Below are 9,093 nucleotides of genomic sequence, written 5' to 3' on the forward strand. Positions count from 1 at the left end.
AGTAACATAAGTTTGTGTCAGATAGAGTAGGTATAGCAGTTACTCTTTCTTTCTATTTTTCACAAAAAAAAACTGCTCAGCAAGTGTTTTAGCATGAAACTGCACTTGTTGTAAGTATTACAACTTTAAAGACAAGCAGCAAACACAACCACTGGTGTAAATGTCAGTAAAACATGGATTTACAAAGTATAATAGACTTTGTAAATATCCTGACTTTTAGTCGAGAACGTGGGTCCAATAACACAGCAACCTTCCCGTAATGCAACTCAATAGCATCTTTTGTTAGGTAACCACCTGGTAAGTCCCCAGGTCGTTCCAACTCCAGGCTTTCTGTTATGAATTTGCAGTCTCAAGGCCCAAGCAGAGAATTCTGATGACTTCATCTAGCTTATTTTTCTCAGAGTTCCTCCAGAGCGACTACAATCCTACCGCGCCGAGTCGTTTTCTCCATGACAAGTAAACTGACTTGTAAAATCAGTGTAGTGTGGCTGTGTAGTAATTCTGACAGTCAGCAAGGTTACCCGAGGTTACATTTGACATCGTGCAAACAAGCACGAGGTGCAATCTTGCATTAACTCTACTATTAAACTAACAAGTCTCGCTGCTGTCTAATCCCTGAAGGTGTGCTCTGCGAAGAGCGAAAGTGTTCCTGATGTCAGAGCGTCATTCAAGCTCTGTAATCAGTGATTCCATGAGGGCCACCTGTGTATTCTGGCAGCCCCACCCTCCACCCTCACATGCACACTCGCGCATGCACACATCAAGGATAATGCCAGCCTTCACATCCAGGGCAGGGTAACTATCGGTTACTCTGCCAGCCAGCCCCGTCAAGCCCATAATGAGAGTCTGCATCAGCGGACTCGCTCGCTCCCTTCAACAATCCAGATGGGAGTTGACCGTTTATCGCAGCGTCATCATCTGTTACCCGCTCATTACAGGCCAGCGAGCTATTTTCAAGATGCATGGATTCACTGTGCACCTGTGAAAGTATGTCCACCCCCTTACGAACATACAGGCACACTGCTGTTTTTAAGACATGCAAATCCCCTTAAAAAGCCCCACAGCCAGATCTAATGAAGACTTTAATGCTGTAGTCAGCTTTCGCCTAAGCATGTGTTTGCAAACTGGAAACATGTAATGAGTGATGTATGACTGTGTGGAATGTGATAATTCACAGTCCTCCTGAGCAGATTGTGTCATGTAGGTGTCAAACGATCTTGACAGCAGGATTTATTTTCTGGCGATGCTGTTTATAAAAGACGGACTACATATTCATTCAGTTGGTGTAGTTAAATATGAAGCATCCAGTCATCTTTTTTTAGTTAAAAGAAAGAGCGGGAGTGAACACAAACAGACTGGATCATTTAAGGGGTATCAGGTGACCAGGGAAGACTGGGTGCCTGTACCTTCTCAGGAAAACCTAAGTCAAACAAGTGTTACATAATAAATGAAACCCTCAGAATGTATTTTTCCACGAGCTGGTTTTCAAAAATCTGCTGGTGCTCCCGGCACATTATTTGCTTTATTACATTTCTGAGAAACAATCCACAGTGGAGCAGTGAAAATTCATTGCCAACTATTCTTACATTTATGATCCATTAACTGTGCGCCGTGGACTCAGGACGTCTTTGGAGGAAAGCACCAACGTCACACATACTGGTGTGTTTAACATAAGACAGACTGAAATGCAGTGTGTGATACTGGACGTACGGCGCGCACTTAAGCCCCTGTAGGCCTAATTTAACAGTAAAAGTTCTTTCATGTGGAGCTATAAAACTCTGAAGAGAAAAAAAGACAAAAAAAAACCAAAACATAACAGTCGTCTTAAAAATGAAAGAAGAGCAGCTTCATTCAGTTTAATACACTTACAGCCTTACTTTGACCTGACCAGTAGTTTTTGGTGGCTAATATTAGCTGATTTCTGATCAGTTTTGCTGTAGACGTGACAATGCTGTGTTGGCTTGCTAGCTTTATGACTCTTCGTTGTTTGTGCTACTGTCATGCTACTTTTCCGCAGGGTTGTAATTTCCTCTTAAGGCGGCGCGGTGGAGCAGTGGTTAGTGCTGTTCCCTCACAGCAAGTAGAACCTTGGTTCAAATTTGCTGTCTGCATAAAGTTTAGATGTTCTCCTTGTGCCTGCTTGGGTTTCTCCGGTTGCCCTGGCTTCCTCACATAATTCTTGTCCAAAAGACTTGTGTAGTAGGTTAATTGGCAATCTCAAACTGGCTGTAGGTGTGGACATCCATCTCTCGTGCAGTTTCACCTGCAACCCTCTGCAGGATGAAGCAGCAAAAGCTGACATGGATGGATGTAATTGCCACTTGTGGCTGCTGATCAACAAAATTCACATAGGACTGCTGTAACACCTCAAAGGTGGAGCCTGTGATTCTAAATCAATAAACTTTTTGTCAAACTCGGCAAGTATCTCCTCCCGTCTCGCTGTCTATGTGGTGTTTGTACACAGTCTCGACTCTAAATGGAAAACGAACAAAGTGACTCAGACTGAGTCACGCCAACACAATTCCAGCGTGTCCTGGGCACGTTTGTCTTCATGCACAGGACAGGGGGAAAGGGAGGGAGTGATTAGACAGCTAGTTGTGCTAATTTTCTGACCAGCAGCATTTTTTTTTTCTTAGAACTAAAGATTCCATCTTTCAAAGACCATGTGTTGGTGTCTGAATATGCTACAACATTATTCTCAGTGCAGCTGCATTGAAGCCCATAATGCTCTGACTTCATTCTGAGCACTGATGTTTTCCTCTGAATGGCCTTTAGCTCTCCGTGCTGAATCTCACAACTTTAAAAACTTCATGTAACCAAAAACTATATAGTCGTGTACATCATGTATTCACTGTACTTGAGCCTCTTGTCTTTGTGAACCGTCTAACTCGTGATAGTGAAGCAGAGAGGCATTCCATTTTATATATTTCTGGGAGGGTGCAAATGCTCCGTGGTGTTCATTCCACTAATGTCATCGTCACTGACTACATGTAAGGTGATTCCTGTCATTTCCCTCATTCCTGGCATTCCTGCCTGATGTTTTTAACTTTGGAATTCACCTTGTCATCAGTGTTCAAGGTATCGAGCCAGAACTGACCAGAGCTTACTCACGTTCCTTCATCAGAGTCCAGGATAAGAAATGTACTTGGCTACTTCTGCTATGAAGAGCTGATTCGTTGTGCGTTCTTCAACCTCACCCTCATCCTTTGTGTGACTTACTTCATCTCTGCAATGATACAGCCAAAAGTGATCCACAGTTATTTTATTTGTCACAGCTGAAAACTAAAGTAATAGAAGGAGTTGCTGCTACCAGAGACTGTCCATGAATTGAATCTTTTGTACTGATTTAAAAAAAAAAAAACACTGAGGCTGTACTTCAGCTGTCATGTAGGAGGAGGAGAATCTGACCCCGGGTCACAACTATATATTACTTTCGTGTCTTGCTATTGACTGCAGTGTATGGATATATTTCCTGACCGAATGCAGACAATGGCGAAGGTGCATCCACTGTGGGCAATATGTATTTCATCCACTGTGTAATTGGCTGTCTCATTATACCAACTCTGCAGAGCAGGACAGGTTACAGAAAAATCGTTGAGCTATCAGGATGATTTCTTACAGCTTTGCAGACTTCATGTATATGAAGATGGAGCAAAGCAAACATGTGATGCTCTGTCACATCGTCTCGATTTTAACTGGTCCCTGCAGGTTTTCAGTTGTGATTGCGTAAAGCAGACAGACGTTTACGGTGTGGTTTTAGCTGCGGCGGGTTCTCCAGGGATGTGCTCAGCTCTAAATCCTGTTTACGACTTCACTTCACTTTGAGAAAATCCATTCAGCCACAATGTCTCCAAGAATCCCCCGAAGCAGATAAGGGTACCTGGACTCTTAGACTGATAATAATCTTTTTTCCTGCTTTGCTTTTCCCTAGTTAGATAATCACCTCTAAGGCTAACCGTAGCATTTCGATAACAAGACAGTGGCTTCACATTTTAAGCCATTCAATCTCGGGCTATTTTAGAAATTTGTGATTCCCCAACCTTGTCTTGATAGTATCAGAATGAGGGGTAAATACCTGCAAAAATGTCAGCGACTCAATCCATGACTGTTGAGGGGATTAGCTGCTCATGTAAGAGATCTGGCATTAAGACCTGAGAATACCTCGGAGTCATTTAGCCCCGTCAATCATTTGGATACGCACAGGATCTAGAGGAGATTGTGATAAACAGCCGGTGAAAAGTCACAGCAGAGATCCCATCTCTGTCCTGTGTACTCATCTGTAACCCAGCTTGCACCTTGAGCCGCTTGTTGGCTGCAAATGGAAGGTCTTGAAAATACACATCCCGAGGCTAGTCCTTTAGAGACAGAGGGTCAGTCAGGATTAACGCTGGAACACAAAGCATTCCTACAGTGGGCTGGGCTCATCCAATCAAGAAAAGCCATCGACAACTAAGGCATACCCCAAAACAGAACCGTGTTTATGTTTTTCCAACTCACAAGTCAATGTCCACACAGAGCTAAGAGAAACTCGAGCCGGTGTTTGGTTTGAATTGCAGCCAAAGCCATACTGAGCTGAAACGTATACGCCTCGCTGGGCTGCTTATTGTTGATCTACATGCAGATACTCTAAAAGACAGCTTTTGTTAAAAGCCATGATCTGGAGAGCATCCTCGGATCTTGCGGTATCCCAAATCCCTCCCTGTGACTACATGTCATCTCTCGCCTGCTGAAAGCCAAACAAAGCGCAGCGAAAAGCTGAGCGCAGGCACATTGTTTCATGTGCTCACAAGAAGCTCCGCAGCTGGCCCTTAATTCGTGGATGAAATGTAAATCTGAACCTGTGGACAAGTGAGTTGCTTTGATGATTCACAGCACACGTGTTCCCGCGCACAGATCTGCACGTGTGCACTCTAAAGTCATTAAGTCACACACACGCAAAGATATGGTGTGTAATGCCTGTAGACTGGCACGGTGCCAGCATGTGAAATACATTAACAGAAGACATGTCTGAGCCTGGGCTTCATTCAAGCGACAAGGCTGATGTGATGTGCGGAATGTCAGCTTCGGTTACCTGTATTCACACACATGTTGGATTTTTGTTACCGTGAAACTGAAATATTTCTTCAAGCTGAATCTCGTTGGCAAACCACGTTTTAAAGGCTGCAGTCTGATTTGTCGACTCCCCTGTTACTCTTACTTTTATGTTTTTAGGTTTCACCGAAACATGATCGAGAAAAAATGACCAAAAGTTAATATTTTTAACTTCAATTTTCGTTCCAAATTTGAGGAAAATATCTTCACTAACACAAGCAGCAAGAAAGAAAGAAACCAGAGACAAAACAGCAAGTTTCAAAATATTACTTGGTCTAAAGATCGCACCATTAGGCTTCCTTTTCAGTTGAGCAAAAACACAATTTTCATTTCATTTCAGTCTGTTAAAGTGCAGGTGAGTAGATATAGACAATTATAGAGGCGAAATTAAAGGTCCCATTTAGCGAAAATCCATTTTTTGTGGTTGTTATAAACTTGGAGGCGTAAAATAAAAACTATCTTTGCAGTCTTTCAAGCTGAAACACTGAAAAACACACTGTGCGGACACGTGAGACTTTGATTAATTTGCTGAAAACAGGCACAATATGGGACCTTTAAAGTTCATCTTTCATAGGAAGATGTTTTCTTGAAAATTAGCTGCATCATGCATTTGCACATATAAAGTCAATTATACACCCAAAACTAAAATAAAAGTTGTTTTTGGGAGCGCCACTAAATATAAATGTGTTTTCCACTTGACAACAAACACAGACATGGATGGAAACTTGCCTTTATATAAATATCTGTCTTCAAGAAGTTTCTAAACATAGAGCGTCATTTACAAGGTTGTGCAACCTGAAAGGGGAAAAATACACGTTTTCATCTGGTATGTGTTGTACTGCCAGCCTCACTGATATAAAACACGATGGCAGCATCTCGCCTCGTATATCAAAAGTTTAAATACCGGACTTTGAAGGGCATTATGTCGAGGTCGGTTTCTGTTTGAACTGTACACGTGTGCTGCTGACTTTACACAGCCAGCGATGTCACAGGTCGACAGCCGTGAATTATTCTGCGTTACACGGTAAACAGTGTTCACAGATGCTTCCATCATGAGGAATTGTTGACTATTAAACTGCTTCGACTTCACGTGGGACTTTCTGTATCTGTGGAGGCCAGCAGATGTTTTTTGCTCAGTCCAGGAGACTCAGACCACAGCTATATAAAGACGACATAATTACTGGACCAGTCTGCGCACAGACCGCCATGCCTTTTTCTCTGTCGCACACACACACACACACACACACATGTGCACACAAACAAGCCACACATATAGTTTAGGCAAAGGCCCACATATGGCTCAAAAAGTCCAAGTTTATCAAGTTTAAAGGCTTATAGAGATTTCGGGGAGCACACAAATGAGCTTTCTAAGAATTTCCCCGTGCTGCACAGACTGGAAACAAGCAGGCTGTTTCCAGTTTATCCAAAGCCAAACTTAGCATCCGTGGGTGGGAGCTTTATAATTTCCCAAACTGGTTGAACTGTTCCTTTAAAAACGCGCGGGTCACGGTTTTTGTGTGATTTCTACATTTCGCTGATGTTTTCGTTGCAATTATTCTGGCTTATTTTGAAGTTAGTCTAATCGTTGCACTTTCAAACTTTCATTTTCCTATAAATACGGTCAGAGTGTTTTTACAGGAGTCTATTCTGAGGCCACAAGCTGCAGAAGAAGTGATGTGATGTTCAGAAAATGTTCCCACACTACAAGTGCGCTAGGAAGGAACTTTTTTCTTTTTTTTTTTGCATCACCTCAGCAGATTTTGGTCGCCTCAAGGTGTTGTAAACTCATTCTCCCATTCTAAGGAGGATTACCGACTCCACTTGACTTTGAAGCTCTGAGATTTCCAAAACACGGTTTGACTTCAAGGCTTCTCTGTGAGTTGAGGGGATTTTAATGAGGGGATTTTCAGTTTGACCAGCTATGCAAGACTCGAGTCGTAGATGGTCAGCTCCTGTTCGGGCCGTCTGTCACACTTTTCAAACCTGCCTCGCTCTCCTGGGAAACAAACTGCACAGTACTGAGGCGGTGCTGATGCGTGGGACTGCTGACCTTTGGTTTGATCCCATCTGTGTGCACACATTGCTTGTTTCTACCCTTCAGGATGTGTAGATCAAATGGCGACTTAAAGACTCCCTCTGGGGGAAAATCAAGTTTTTCTTTTACATGTTGGAAGACACATCAAAGACGGAGTGAAGTAAGCAGTCAGTGCCGTGGCGGGGCATTTCTACCTTGAAACTGAGCGACAGTCTCAAAAACATTCCAGGGCTTCATACATAACAAGCATCAATTCTGTCGATGTGCAGGGTGGGGCTTTCTGTCTCCTTTTCTTTTTCTAAATTGGTTTCTAGTTCAAACATGTATGGCTGAATTACTTCTTGCTGTTGTGTACGGTGTTCGAGCAGAGTTGCAGGTGAGCTGGAGAGCTCAAGCTGCAGCAAGCAGGGAGAGCCTGGAGGGAATTGCTGGTGTGCACAGCCAGTTGCACAGAAAAACACATTTTACAGGATACAGCAGCTAGAATAGAATAGAATAGAACTTTATTGATCCCTTTGGTGCAAACCTCAGGGAAATGGTTGATAGAAAAAAAAAATCTAAATAAATAACGTTGATTCACAGAGAGACATTTTTAGAGGTTTAATAAATGACCAGAGAGGAACTCTAACTCACCATTAAAATGAGAGGCTGAGTGACAGAAACGTGTCTGCGTTGTTTTCTGCTTCATGCGTGTTATGATGATAGGAATAACTGCACACTTTGGAAAATATGTGAATGAGCTTTCTTACCATGAGGTATATCCAACACTACAACCATCAGCAGCTTATCTTTCCTGGTTTTCTCAGAGGTAACAAACTTCACCTACTATTACTTCTAAATGTTGCCACGTGTTTGTTTTTCTATTTTGGTGACAAGACTTAACTTTGGACAGAACCAGAGTAGCCATTTCTCCCCATTTTCTATTTTTATATTAAACCTTTTGAAAGAAGTGGTGCAAATTCTCTCATGTAACACTCAACAAGTAAGCTAGTATCCATATTTTACAGAATATAATCATATATCTGTGCGAATGTTTGGTTCACGTTTGGCTCGCAGATGAGAAAGCAATAAAAGACTAAGTGACATCCGTTACTTATCAGATATCTGAGATGCTAAAGTTCTTTGTTTCTGTCATCACTCTGTCCGTTAAGCCTCGGTCTCAAACAGCCACTTGAAACTTCAACAGAATCCTTCAACGCTGAATCCAAGTCAGCTGACTAAATGAGCCTTACATCCACTCCGTGTGAAAGCAGCGCGGCTTCGCCTCACGCCTGGCTTTCATTATGAGACGTTTCTGTTAAATGCACCACAACAGACACGAGGAAAAGACCGCTGGCACACACCACTGGTTTACCTAACGTCACCTAATGATGCATGCCTTGCATCCACGTAAGGCTCCGCAGTTAACACTAACTACTGCTATCGCACCAGAAAATGGAGGACAGATGCAGCCACGACAGCATGAGTGATGTGTGGTTTGAGACTTTTCTTTGCCTCCACTGTATTGTTTCAGCGGAGGATGGCCGAGCTTTAAGGGCGTGAGGGGGCCAGTTTGTGACCATCAAGAGGGGAAAAGTTAGAGAATTAAAGAGAGAAGGCAAGAGACAGACTGAGAAAGTGAACAATAGACAGTAAAGGATTTGTTTCTGATCATCTGATTGTCGTGTGTAAGTCCATCTCACAAAACTAACATCTTCCCAATTTCAGCTAAAGCACATCTGTATGTGATGCACACACACGGACTCAGCAGTGTTTTGTGCATGTTGTCTTGCTTTTTAAAATATTGAAATCAATATTAATTCTGCTAAAAGTGATGAAAAAGGATTGACAGCACTGCTCAATTTCTTAAAAGACTTCTTTTTCAGTTATAGATGACTCAAACTGAGCTTTCTAACCTTGTAACTTATCCTGTTGCAGTTAAGTCTCAGTCAGAATCCTGCTGCAGTGGTAGCTGCTTACAGATGAGC

The sequence above is a fragment of the Stegastes partitus genome, unplaced genomic scaffold (genome assembly GCF_000690725.1).
Source record: "Stegastes partitus isolate 25-593 unplaced genomic scaffold, Stegastes_partitus-1.0.2 Scaffold1511, whole genome shotgun sequence".
NCBI lineage: Eukaryota > Metazoa > Chordata > Actinopteri > Pomacentridae > Stegastes > Stegastes partitus.